Source organism: Pezoporus occidentalis, unplaced genomic scaffold (assembly GCF_034315485.1).
Source record: "Pezoporus occidentalis ecotype Australia unplaced genomic scaffold, CSIRO_AGI_Poc_V1 ctg96, whole genome shotgun sequence".
Taxonomy (NCBI): Eukaryota; Metazoa; Chordata; class Aves; order Psittaciformes; family Psittacidae; genus Pezoporus; species Pezoporus occidentalis.
In genome coordinates this window covers 1,565,262-1,579,157 of record NW_026916325.1, presented here as the reverse complement: position 1 = coordinate 1,579,157, position 13,896 = coordinate 1,565,262, and the positions used below count along the sequence as shown (strand labels likewise).

General features: G+C 39.3%; 1 long non-coding RNA gene across 2 annotated transcripts; it reads left to right on the top strand.

The window, feature by feature from the left end:
• Nucleotides 1–409: 409 nt before the first annotated feature.
• Nucleotides 410–12,938, top strand: LOC134157429 (uncharacterized). 2 transcript variants are annotated; one of them, XR_009962323.1, is made up of 3 exons: nt 410–1,142; nt 2,125–2,410; nt 11,630–12,938. It is a non-coding gene; the product is annotated as an uncharacterized LOC134157429 (long non-coding RNA). The 2 variants fall into 2 exon arrangements; XR_009962322.1 differs by having other exon boundaries at nt 2,125–2,307; nt 11,621–12,937.
• Nucleotides 12,939–13,896: the final 958 nt, after the last annotated feature.

Genomic DNA, 13,896 nt, shown 5'->3' with positions numbered 1-13,896 from the left:
TATTAACTGCAAATGGAGCAATCAGTAATTTCCAGACTTCATGTATTTCATCAAAAACCTTGTTCCTGAAAAGTCTAGAAAATAGACATGTAAGCTTAGTTAAAACTGCACTGTATCTCTCCCATGTATTCCAGAATAAATGGCTAAACTTTCCCAGTCACTCAAAACAGGTGACTAACAGCAGAAAATATCTTGCTCTTCTCCCCTTAGATCTCCTAAGCAATCATTTTCCCTGCTCCCTGAGCCCATGGATCAGTGACAAATCCTCCAGTATTATAACTGAGTTATAGCTGTGGGGATGTCAGTGCCATTAGTAACTTATCTGCTGAGAACAACTAGTGCCTGTTTCCTTGTTTGGTTAAACAGTCTTGCCCTCATCCTACCTCAACATTTCCTGCACATAAAGATAAAGCTGATGTCTATGCTTGCCAACAAACTGCTGTGACAAAAACCAATAAGAAAAACATAAAACCAGCAACTTGAAATTGTTGGCTGCTCACTGCAAAAACCTCTGGAATGCAAAGACTGTTATTGCAAGAGGAATTCCAGGCACATGAACACAGGTTGGAAAGGACTTGCTACCTTCAGTCTTCTTGGGATTGACAAGAGATTATAAGGATGACATTTTAAGGAGGGAATTGTTTATTTGTGATAGAAACGGGAAAAACAAACCCTTGGTTACTTTTTTGAACTATGAACAGCTTTCAGAGACATTTCTCTTATCAAAATGTCTTGCAAAATCTGAGGGTGGGGAAATGGTTGGAGAGCTCACAACTTTTCAGAACTACAGCTAAACAAGTGAAAATGCAGCCCAGGAACTGGCAGAAAACTGCCTTTCTGTGAGCAGGGAGTTGACTGAGAAACCTTGCAATGACCCAGGAGTTGGTAGGAAAGGACAGGGAGATTAATGTGATTCTGAACAGACAAGCAGCCCTTATGGAAAGCATGATGCACTGAAGCTTCCCTCCCACTCTCTCCTTTCCTCGGCACCATTCTGCATCCTGAAGTGGGTCTGTCTCTGGATCCCCAGGCCTCCAGAAAGCCATCAGACTGGAAAAACAGGTCCTCAAGGATTCAAAACACAGCTCCTTCTCCTAAGGCACTGACCACAGCAGTGCCCACCTCAGATCCCTCCAACCCAAGTAAGACTTTATTGCTGCAATAATATTGCTTTCAGCTTTTCAAATGCCTGAAGGGTCATTAGGCAGAAAACCCACAGCCACAAACAGCTGTATCCTGTAATGTTCAGGGCTGTGGGAGCTGTCTGCATTGCACTGTCACTGATAAGTTCGAAACACAGTATTTGCCCCATTTTCCTTTTTTTTTTTTTTTTTTAATTTATAGTGCTCACAGTATGCATTCACCATTTTCCCATGTTTGCACTTGGAGGGCTTTTTAAGAAAAAAACAAATTTATTTTTCTTTTACTTGTTGCTATAATTTTAGTTTGCATTTAATACCAATGGTTTGAAATGACTGAAAAACGTAGATTTTTTTAGACCTTTATTTGCAGGAGTTAAGAAGTTTGTGACACACTCAGGGAGACAAGGGTCCAGTTTAATATCCTTTATAAGCAATCTAACTTGTACTCAAGAAAAGCACTCCACAAAATGAGTTAATAGGTGGTAAACAGCTCCAAATCATGCTAATTCTCCAAATCAGAATACCTGCATAGTCCAGGCAATGTCATCTTACCTGCTTCATCTAAATTCATGTTCCAATGCCATCCTGATATTCTCCAGCTAATTATTAAGTTAACTGTTGTTTATTGGTGTAGTTTTTGTTATTGTTGTTGTTGTTATTCAGTCAATATTTTATCAAGGAAGGTAGAGAACATCCTCTCGTCAAGGAGAACATAAGACTAATTGGCAGTCACTGTTACGCAATCATCCAGAGAGTTAAATTTGGTCTCTGGTACTGTTTCTGCCACCAAAGACCCTCCCAGATAATTCCCAGTCATGCTTTAGGTAGCACAGTTTAGGGATGACCCCTTTTTCTGCTTTGGAGGGGTAAGAAAGCCCCACAGTACTAATGGGAGTCATGTCATGCCCAGTGACCTCAGGGACAAATAATGGTCTTTGGCCCATATAATTTCCTAATACAGATGTTGTTCCTCTGCCCACAGTGGACTTGAGACCACATTTTCATTAAAAATAGAGGAATGAGCTGCTGCAGCCCTAGCCCTGTGCATCAGATCATTACAAATCCTTCTGGAACTGCCTGATTAATCCTTTGTTATCCGGACTTCCTGCCAGCACCCTGTCACTGCCTCTCATCCTAATCCTGTGGCACAATCCCTTCCCATCAGGTAACACTCAGTTTGACTGCCCAGAAGGGCAACGTGCAGGGCGAGGTGTCTTCAGGACTGTGCTGTGAGTGTTCAGTCTGGACTGGAAAGGCCTATAAGTAATGTAATAAATGTATGGACAGACTATTTCCTATCAGATACAAAAAATATACAGAGAAAGTCTGGGCTAAAAGGCTTTTGGTTTTGGTGTCCTGAACTCAGTAGTTACAAAGTGAAGCAAAGCAACATTTACAACTGTCAAATGAAGTCAATACTACATATTCTTTAATCTCAAAAAAATGAAATGAACTGAAGATTTATAGGTCTCTCATCTGGGATGAATTCCAGTTGATATTTAGGACCAGTATTGAAGCTGATTCCAGTTATCCCAAGCTGTATGTACCTCCTTTTTCTATTTGCATCACACCTTTCAGCCTGCTCCAAAGATTAAAATGTTTTCCTGAAGGACCTTTCTAGAAATCAGTTTACAAACTCATTTTCCTCTTGCTGGAGCTGTCTCAAAAGAGAGGAGTCACAGAGTCCCACTGTTAAGGTGCAGCTTGGGCTTCAGAGAAGGTTTTGATCTTGCGGCCAAAGATTCTTCTGTCTCTTCTACCTGCTAAGTAGGACTAGTTTTTTGCAATTCTCCACACTCTTGCCTTTTCCACTTGTTTCACTTATGTCTGTGTACCAATCTTGCTTTTTTTTTTTAATCCTGATCTCAGTTTTAGGCTCCTACCCAGCCAAGTCACTGGCACAGTTTAATGTTCGTGTAAGTCAATTTGCACCAAAGAGGGATCCCACTCTCTCTCCACATTCCAAACATGCTCCTTCACCTATCCTTGACTGCAGTTGTCAGTTCTTCTCCCATATCCGAAAGCCTATGAATAGTATTAGTGTTCTGTGAGGAAGTCATCTGCATCTTTTAGCATGGGACAAGAAATTAGTTTTCATAATTTTAAAAAATAATTGTTGTGTTTACCTAAGCTGTCCTAATATTATTTTGTTTCAAGCTAACACCCACCATCAAAAATCACAATGATGGTTGTGACAGTTCAGAAAAATCATAAAGAAGTCAGAATAGTGCTAGTTTCTACCAAACTTCTGAATTTCTCTTTATAAACAGAAGCTTGCACTTGTTTGAAGGAACCTAGGACTTCCGTACTTCATTCATGTCCTCTGTCCTACCAAAAGACTACCTCATCTACTGGAACAAAGGCCACATGCTGAAAGGAACACATACATCTTCATGATGTATGTTTGGCTCACAGCCTGAAGCCTCAGCTCTATATCTGTAGATGTTTCAATAAGTTTGGTAGAATGGTTGTTAAAATTGACTGCCAAGTCCTGAGACAGCTGCTAAAATCTGCCTGCAGCAAGCACTGCTCCTGGTGGTTCTTGTCCTCATTATTTTCAGATTGCTCCTCCCTCTACTGACACCCACTTGTTTGTGCTTGGGTTTGGAGTCCCTGGGTGCACCCCATGGCCCCATCTACACTTGCAGTGCTCTCATCACCTATATTACTTTGGCCACACAGCCTTTGTGACCCCTTTGGCCCACCACTGAGTTTGAAGAAGGATGCAACCAGACCAGGTCCTTCACTGGATGCAGCAGGCACTGGACTCTCTGAAGGGAGGACTTTTAACGCTTTCTATCCTTCAGGACAAAGGAAAACAAGATAATTAAAACCAGTGAACTCAGGGAGGTGTTAGCTGCTGCCTCACACATTGGGTTTATAGGCTGAATCTTGTTCTCTTTAGGCTTCCAGATTTTTCTCAGTTACTGTTTCTCCTGTCACATACTCACTATTTCTTCTGTCATACACTCACTGCTTCTGCCGGCCCTTTGGAAAAACTTTTCTACAGTCCTGCACTTCATCAGTATAATAATTATTTCAGGCTTCCCTGTTAGACATAGCAAGCTAGTGTGAGGCACAGGGAAGTAAAAGGAGGTATTCTTCTTAGTTTCAATATGCTTTGAATGAGGTATTTTTGCTTGATAAATCCTTTTTTTTTTTCTTCCCTCTTCTTCTTTCATTCACTGTGGTATTCAATATGTGTGTGACTGTGCATGACTGTGTGTTTGTGATCTCCATCTCCTCGAATTTTAGAGCTGGGAAAGATACAAATTTGGGAGATAAACTCTAAAGACATCATCGATGAAGCATTGAAGCCAATTCCATATTTTAATCCTGCATAAATTATCCTGGAACACAGCCCACATTTATGATGTGTGAGAGAACAGAAAAATAATGGGATTACTCAGAAGTTTCAGATGATTATAAACATATGGTGCAGGATGGTATAAGAACAAAACGTACTAAGCAAAATATCATCAGTAAATGAAAGGTTAATAATGGAAAAAGTAAGTTTGGAACCTCATATGTGGCCTATTATCAAACACTGCTGACACGAAAGAATTCCTGGAGAACTGTTAAAAGTGGACAGCTAGTAGTTTAATGACTGTAACAAGAAAACTTTAAGTCATTGGAAAGGAAACTATATGATTATAAAAGAACTCATCACATATTTAAGCCTCCTATGAAAAATGGTAGTTTTGTGCCTGAGGTTCCGGACTGGGACTCAGATCTTGATTTATTTCCCAGTTCTGCTACAGATTTCCTCTGTGACCTTGGGCCAGTTACTTTGGGAGAAACATGTTAGAGCTTATGAATCCAAGCCCCTTTTCCAAAAGAGACATAGCAGCAGATTCACAAAGGGGCAGGCATGTAGGAATGCTGACCATAGCCAGGGCTACCCACAAAGTGACAGTGTGCTGCCCTAATACTTTCCAGTTCTGAGCATCAGCAGCCCCAGGGGAGATGGCTGTCTTCTGAAAAGGAATAGAAAATGAGCAGAAGATGGTATTGGAGGGATCAGCTGGTACTGTGGAGCAGGCAGTCTTGGGACCTGCTCCCTCTCATGGTTTCCATATTCTTCTCATCACTGGGAGAGGCTCTGGTGTGATGCCTGGATCTGTGCAGACAGAAGATGTCAGGAATTACATGGTCAGTAGGATTACCCTGAGAAACACAGGGTCTCCTGGCTATTGGCATCCTGCTTGGGTCAAAAAAAGAAAGAATCGGGAACAATCATCTTTCTCAGGGACAAGTGGTTTTGGTGTAGAAAACCTTCCACTTGGTTAGCTGCCCACCAACATCACTCAGCCTCAGAGCTCAAACATCATTCCCAAAAGTCCAAGGTAAGTGGAAAGAAAGACAGGCAGGATGACAGGGGCATGTCATCCTCTCCTACCCCCAATCTGTGAAGCTGAACTGTAGCAAAACTGCAGACCTCCCTTTTCTTGCTTAGATTTTTGGGCTTCAGTATGAAATAAGTGTTTGTTTGTGCAGGAATTAGCTTCCTAAGGAAATTTACATAGCAACCAAGCAAGCATGTAAACTTGAAGCACCTAAGTGTTGTTGCCTCCAGCTTTCAAACAGCTTTGAAAAATGGACCCTTTTTGCTGCTCCCAGCTTGTGAAGTAGAAATAGCAATAGCAGAGTATTCTTTGTCTCCCTCATCCTATATTAGTCCATGCTGTACATAGTCCCAAAACTCAGACACAAAATAGGAATGCAAGAAGTAATAAACCTGTAATGTAGGTAGGGGAGCCAAGGATGGGTATTCATTCTAGTTTTCCATATGCTATAGCAATGATAAAAGGATCTTACAGGCATCTCTTCCTCTGCCTTAATATGTAGCATGGTCATAACTCAGAAACTTCTTTGGACAGGATTCACAAACTGCTGTGTCTGTGTAAAGTCAGTTGAAAGTAAATAACTTACTTTCTGCTTCAGTCTCTTGGATATCTCCATTTACCATGGTTTGTTTCATTCTGCATGGAAGTATATAAAACTTAAGGTATGTAATAGACCACAAAGGTGAAGAATATTAGGTTTCTGAGAATCAAAATGTCCTAGCAGAGAACCTTCCATAAAAGCATATATTTTGTTGTCAGTGGTTTTGGCATAAGCAAAAATTCCATACAAAGCCCATGAAAAAGTGTAGTAAAAGAGGGTAGAGGTGGATGTGTATCATTCAAAATGAAATGTTTTAGTAATTAATGTTTGCTGACAGGAGTGGGGAAGTACAAAGAAATTCAGAAACATCAAGGTAAATATTTTCACTTCCACCAAAACATTTTCAAGTTATGAGTGTCCACCTACATCTACTGCTGTCTTAGCAAAGTCAAGGAAGTCTGATCTTCCTTCTAGCTGTGCTTGATGCACTAGAGGAAAACTATTATGAGTAGTGACTGCTGCAAATTTGCATTTCATCAAAGTTGTATGACACTTCTGGGTGAGAGTAGGAACAATTTCATACATGTAAGTAGCTGAAGTCTTGGTTAATAGGTTAGGTTCCACATTCAGAAAAGAAAGTTTCTGTCACTGTGACCTTTTGTATCTGCTTTTATAATCAATGTGATCAAAGCAGTCCTCCTGTCATGGGACAGGATTCCCTTCTGGAATATTTCCACAAGACTGGAGACAGCTGTTGCAAAAAACATATTTTAAAAAGCTGCAGGAAATCTGTCTGTAACTGATGCTTTTCCCAAGTTTTAAGTCTTGAAAGAATCTTTCTGTTTCCTGTAAGTACATGTCTCTCTTCATCTGATGTATCTGCTTATAGAGGGGAATCCTTTCAGTGTGAGTTTTTCACTGATGTTTGTCTAAAATGACTTTGGTTAAAATTATCTTTTTCTGAATCTGTTTGCCAACGTATTTGTCTTTGACAAACTACCATTGAGTCATAAGCTTCTAGGTCAAGGGGGTCATTATGATCATCCCATCTGACCTTGGGTATAAGGCAGCACAGTTTCAGTTGTTCCTATAGGTATTCTGCTGCTTCTGGTTAATGAGCTCATCCTTCAAGAGGGACAGATTTCCTGGGGATTAGACTGCCCCTACTAGGACTACAAAAACCAAGGAAACAGCTGAGTAGTTCAGGTGACTCCTTCTGAATGTCCTGGTTGGGTCACATCTGTGTTCTACATGCTTATTTCTGAAAATTAACTAGTCACAGTTAAGTTTAGTCCTAAATTAGTCCCAGTTAGTCCCTAATTAGTCCCAGATAATTTTCCATTTATTCTTTCTTAAAATATTGCTGTGTGTAAATTGCCCAGGAGCACCATAGGAAGTGCAAGGATACTGAAAACACTGGTTTTGTGTCATGGTTTTACAGTGCCGCCAAAACTGGTGTCATCTAAGCATTGGTCTGTGGCGAGATACACTGATGTGGTTCCAAGGAATTTATATGTACTGAAATCACACAGTGTGTGAAGAAGCACAGGTTCCCTGCCTGTGGGCTGGCCATCTCTTTTCACAGCTCAGTGAAACTCCATCTCTTCTGTTGTTGGCAGTATGTTGCTATTCCTTCACTCCCACAGTTTGGAGGTAAATGATGATCCTTCAGGACAGATCTCTGCAGTTTTGCTTCATGCTTCACTGAAGCATAAAATGTGGTGTACATTGACTCCATTGCTGTGGTTTTCTTTCCAGGCACATAGCTGCATACTCTTCCCAGTGCAGCATCCCACATCTTTGGGAACTCTGAAAAGGGTTTATCAGTCTGAAGAGCTTTGTGCCCAGAACTTGCATAGCAGAACCATTTTGCAGTGAACAGGGTTCAGAGTTATTTACCGTATGAAGCATTTCACAGGCTGTTGAGCACTCCCACTAGTACATCATAAGCTTTCTTTTTTGACATCCTGAGCCCTCTCCTTACATGTCCTCCACTATCTCCAAACTCTGCATTTCCTTCCATTTTTATCTCTCTTTTTTTTTGTGATGATACAGTAAGGAAAATAAAGACTGTTGCCAAGTTTGTTTACTTTGCACTCAATAATTCTAAATTCAAAATCTGTGGTGATAAATACGGCATATATGTTTTTAATTTCACCTGATGGATAACAATGTCCTAGGATCTTTCAGCACTCCCTAGTAAGAAGTTCTTACTGCAGTCTTATTTTCTGTTTATGAGAGATAAATCACATCTATTTTAGTCTCTATTTCTAAATCTCAATTTATTTGATTCAGAAAGAATGAAGAGCTTTCCTGTCTCTCAAACTTAAATAGTTAAGTCTGTTCATAGATTAACTTTCCCTAGTCTGTGGACTCTTCTAATAATGTCTTGTACTGTAGATTCTTCTTCAAAAAGAGTGTAGAATAGTTTTAAGTGGCTGAACTGTGATTAACCTGTGGGTCCACATGATTGACAGAAACATTCATCTTATCCTATTTTCAAATGAAGGTTCAGACCCTGTTGTAAAGCTATACTTTAAGAACAAGCTATTGGCCTTAATTCAGATATAACCAAATAATGTAACAGTATTTATCAGGTCAAATTTCCTGATGTATAAAAATAATCAGTTCATAAGTTTTTTGCTTTTTTTTCTTGTAATTGTTGTTGTCCAGTTCTGTAACTGTGAAAGAGGTGGTATAGATTTCAGATAATGTGAGTAGAGCCAATTAGGGAAAAGAGAATCCCAGATTTTAAGTGCTTTACAGTCTCTTTAGAAAATAGGCCACCCAAAAAGCTTTCAGCACTAATTGTTCCTGAAAGTGGAATGGCTATTACTTACTGCCACAGGGTCCTCTGATCTTCCTGTGACTCTACATGAGTCTGTTTATTAATGTTTGCTTTAAAAATGGAGCCCTTCTGCCTTTTTTTTTTTTTTTCTGATGTTCTCAGTACTTAGCGTAGTAAAGACTGAAAAACAAACGAGATTATCTGTGACTAATATTTTAATCCAGAGCCCTGGAATTCCTTGTGCCCTATTTGAGCTGTTGCGCAGCAGGCTGCCTGCAGACATGGCATCTCTGTGCTTCTCAGGGACCTGTTGAATCTATTTCTGAGACCTACCTGTTCTGTAAAGGTTAGTGTATGTAGGAAAGGTTTTAACAGCTTTTCATTGCAATTTCACCTAATAATTCTTTCCCAACACTGAGTGTGGATGCAGAGAACATTAATAAATGTAAATACTGAATGAAATACATGGAAAAGCATGAAATCCTACAAACATCGAAGAGAAACATATTAACAGGTAGATATATTTGCCTTACAGAAAATACCTTGAGTTTTCCCGAATTTTCACAGTTCCCTTGAGTGTCCTAGCATGTATCTGTTCAAAGCTTCTCTTCAGAGCAACAACTCCCTATTTGCATTTACTTTATTTTGCATACAGTCAATGGAGCTCATGCAGTGTGAACTTTAGGAACTTAACAAACCAGTCCTCCTAAAGTGATTAAGTTACCATTTTCATCAGTTGAAAAGTTTCCTTTAAATTCAAAGGAGTGAGAGTCTGTATTTGAAAGAGTAGGATAAAGTGTTGTTTTAACTCCATATACCTCTCTAAAGTGGTCTTGGAAAATAATTTAGGAACTTAGCTGTCTGACATATCTGTCACAAAGACTTCTCTGTTCATCACTGGGCTGTACATGACAGGAAAAATCACATTATGGGTTTGTTCAAAACGTTTTTCTCTGCCTGATTCTTGTACCCAGGCAAGTCTGGGATATGTTGAGAAGAGGTTTTATAAGTGATGTCCTAAGAAATATCAGTGGTGTGCCTGATGTGCTCATTCTTGAGGTACTGAAATACAAGTTTATGCTTTGTGTCTTCAACAAAAAAGGTTGAATCCTGTCCTCTGGTGTTCACACCAGCTCCACTAAAAAGTCTTGGATAAGAGTTCTCTGAAATCAGAGAAAGCATAAGTGTCCTATATATACAAACAAGCATTTTGCAAATAGGAACAGCATGCAACAGTGGATATATAACTCCTCTGAACAATAAAGACTACGTGAAGCACTGCGTCTAGTGCACAGTTCTCCTCAAGTCTTTGCAACATGTCCCCATTTTTTCCTACTTCTCGCTTAGCTCAAATACATTTTAAATTTGTACGATGGGGATTCTGACTGTGAAATGGGCTTTAAGCAATCTTCATTTGCAAAACATCCGAAGAAAAGTAAGGTAGGAAAGTGATTAATCTTGTGGGCTTTACATGCCCCCTGGTGGAAAGCCCTCAGTGTAGCCGTAAGGATTTAATGCAAAAACATCGCTTGTAAACAGATGTGTGGTTCATGAAAACGCATTCTCATTTGAGGCACTGCACCATTATCGGTGTACAGACTATGAATAAGAACACACAAGATCCCAAGTTACAAACGAACACCTGGACTCATTTAAGTGCTGCTAGCATGATGTACATTGCTCGTACAATATAAATTGCTGGCCTAAAATTTCTTGCAGGCAAACGATGCCAAGCTCTTAATATATATAAAATGAACTCTAGTAACTTAAGCAAAATAATCACAATTTTCCCCACAGTCTTTCCAGGATTTCAATCTGGAGGGTTTTGAAGGATACACAATACCTTGTTACAAACCATATAATGTTTTAAAAAGTATCCAACTGACAACCTTGGCTAACATTGTATCTTCTATCTAGATTACTTCAATATGTCATGTCCATATCACACCACTCTGTCCATGGTCCCAATGCCAAGGATTTCTGTCTTGTCCAACCTTTCCATCTGGAAGCAATGAGCTTAATATTCTGGCTCTACCCCCATAAAAGCTATGTCACAGAAAAGTAGCAGTCTTGCGAACTGTTGTATACCCTGAAGACAAATTTGAGATCCACATAGTCTCTCTAAGTTCTACTCAGATTCAGTTAAAGGCAAGTTTTCCACTCTACTCCCATAAGACCTCCAACATACCATAACACCGTAAGAGCAATTTGACAACCATTTATGCTTAAAACCTGTCCTAGGCATGTCAAAGGGCTGTGTTTAACAGATAATGAAGGGCTACGGTGTTCCTTTGGGGCAAAACACATTGTGTTGTAAGATTCGCTGTTAAGAGGCTGTTCTTTTCATTGTGATTCCTCTGAAAGCCTAAAACAAAGAGAGATAGAAGTTTTTTGTTTTCAAGTCTTTTCTCATCTACTTTAAAGCCAAAGCAACCTATCTAGGAGCCCATTATACCTATGGAGAAAAGGATGAGGCAGGTATTGCCCATCAGCTTGAGCTGTCGCTCTGATTCAGCATTCATCAGCACAGCCTGGCATCCAAGAGCAAGGGCAGTGCTCCCTTCTCTGCTGCTGGGTGGAGGGATGGAGACCTGTTCTGAGCAGGTTTGCTTTAAATCTCTTTTCTTTTAATTTTCTTTCTTTCTTTTTTTTTTTTTTTTATTGCAGGGTGAGGAAGGAGGGACATAATCTGAGCAAAGGTTTTATAAGTGATGTCCTAGGAAACATCAAGAACTACCAAAACACTGACTGTGTGTTGTTTTCATTTTCTCATGAGCCATTTTTTTTTTGTTCCCTTTTCTAGTATTACCAGCAGTTTGCAAAAACTGGAATCCTAAGCCAAAATGTGACAGTATTCCTCAGGCACCTCACCCGGGCTGCATAAATTTACAGAGGGAAAGTTATCTCACCTACCTTAGGCACCTGTTTTTGGTTGGGATGAATCTTCCATTGGAAGTGCCTCTCTCCCCACAGTAACTATAGACAAAGATAGCCTTGAATTAATATCTAAATAACTAGAATAAGGCAATATCAGTCCCATTTTTTTGATGCCAGGATTAAAACCAGAACTTGTTTGAGTCAGCTTTTAGGTCTCTTTTATTCTTACACCATTATAAGAACTCATTTTCTAATTCCTTGACTCTTTTAATTACATTTAAATTGAACTTATTAGCATTTAATTGAAACTTCATTCAATGCCTCTCAAAATAGAAATCAATTTTAAGAATTACTTATTCTGCAGTAGGAAAATGTGCTGATACAGGTGAATTAATCACATGTTCTTAGAATCATTACTATATTCTTGCTGGCCAGAAAAAAGACGAAGAATTGAAAAATGCAGTTGTTCTGAAACCAAAATGCTTTGCCCAACCCTATTAGATTTGCTGAAATACGTTTTGGCAGATAAGCATATTCTGACATTGCCAAAATGTCCTGTTTTATAATTTTGGAACTGGGTATCTAATATTTCTTTTCAAAATAGTTTTTCATGTTTAATGTTCCTATGATGTGTTTCATTTTGTGTTCTCAATACAATTAAAAAGTCAACCATAATCAAAAGTTTCTGAGACATTTCAGTTGATACAACACATTTTTCTTAAAACTTTCTCTTCCAAATAATTTCAGAATTTTCAGAAGTTGTGCCTAACTGGCCTAAGATCAAATTTGAAAATCCTCTGCAAATTTATTTTCTGCATACGTTTGATTTATTGCTGATATTCCACCAAAAGTGTGTCAGCCATAAACCTCTTGAAGAGCTGAAAGGAAAAGAGATTCAGTGTTCCTCAGAGAGGACTTTACACTTTCTGGGCCAGGACTTAAAATTCGTTTCCACCACTGCAAGACTACCCAGTACCAAAACACTTTTCTTCAAGTGAAGCCGAGGAGAGATTGGTGGTAATTTTTATGTCACCTTGCACAATTTAAAGTGTTTAGAGGATATAAAATGAAAAATTATAATCTGTGAAAATACAGACGTTAGTTTATAACATTAAGATGCCCGACTGGTTAAAGTTCATGGTAGCTCTCATTTGCTTCTGTGAATTGCATCTTCAAGAAACCAGAAAGTAAGTATTTCTTCATAGCTGTAGATTCCAAGGCATGGGGTTTGATATGTTTATTTATTAGCATTGTCTTCAAATACAAATTTGCTATAAGAAGCCAGATCCCTCAGCCCATTGAGTCCATTTTGTGCTACTTCATAACTCACTTCATAGCAGTGGAAAATGATGTGTACCATCTGGAGGGTTCTCCTGAATATTTCCTCTGCGAAGATGGTTGCTGTAAAGCCAGCAGAGATGTCTTCGCTATCTCTGACACCTCTGCTGTGCTGCCTGGCATGAGAGAAAAGGGTGTGTTTACAGAGAAGACAGAGAATGTGGAGAGAAAAACATTTTTGCTGCTTGATTTTCCCAGAGCCTACTTTCAAGCCAAAGTGAATTGAAAGTTCAATTTGCTGACAATATTTTAAGGCATTTCACAGGACAGTTTTGAGTTTTGTTTGAATGTTGGTGATGTTATAAAGCCAACCACACTTTTCAGCCAGTCTTCCCTTCTTTCCTAACTAGCAGACTAGAACTCAGCCTAAAATTTTTCCCTAGCAAAAAAATCTCTGCTTTTTGCTGCTTTCCAGGTCACCAGTTACTCTTTCCTCCTAGGAGTGGGTCAAAACAGGTGATTAACTCGCATGCTGAGATGTCACCCTGACTACAGATGGACTCTGCAGAGGGACAGGCATCTCCCTGTGACATCCTCTGGCAGGCTAAAGTAAAGTAAAGCAGTCTCTTATTGCTATAGCAGCCCTCAGTGTATCTGCAGCTCCTTGCTTTTGACAGCTATTTAAGCTTTACTTTACTCAGACCACTCCAGAATCTACCATGTCATCAAAACCAAAGACCCCCAACAGCCAAGTAATTCTTCCCTTCACCCGCAACACACATACTCACATGTGAATTAACAATGTTAATAAAAGGTAAGTTTCAGCTTTTTTTCAAAGGACATGATCTTGTCATGTCCTAAAATTCCATCATAGAAGAAAACAGTAAACCCACTGTCTCTTTCCAAAAGAATTTATAGTACTAG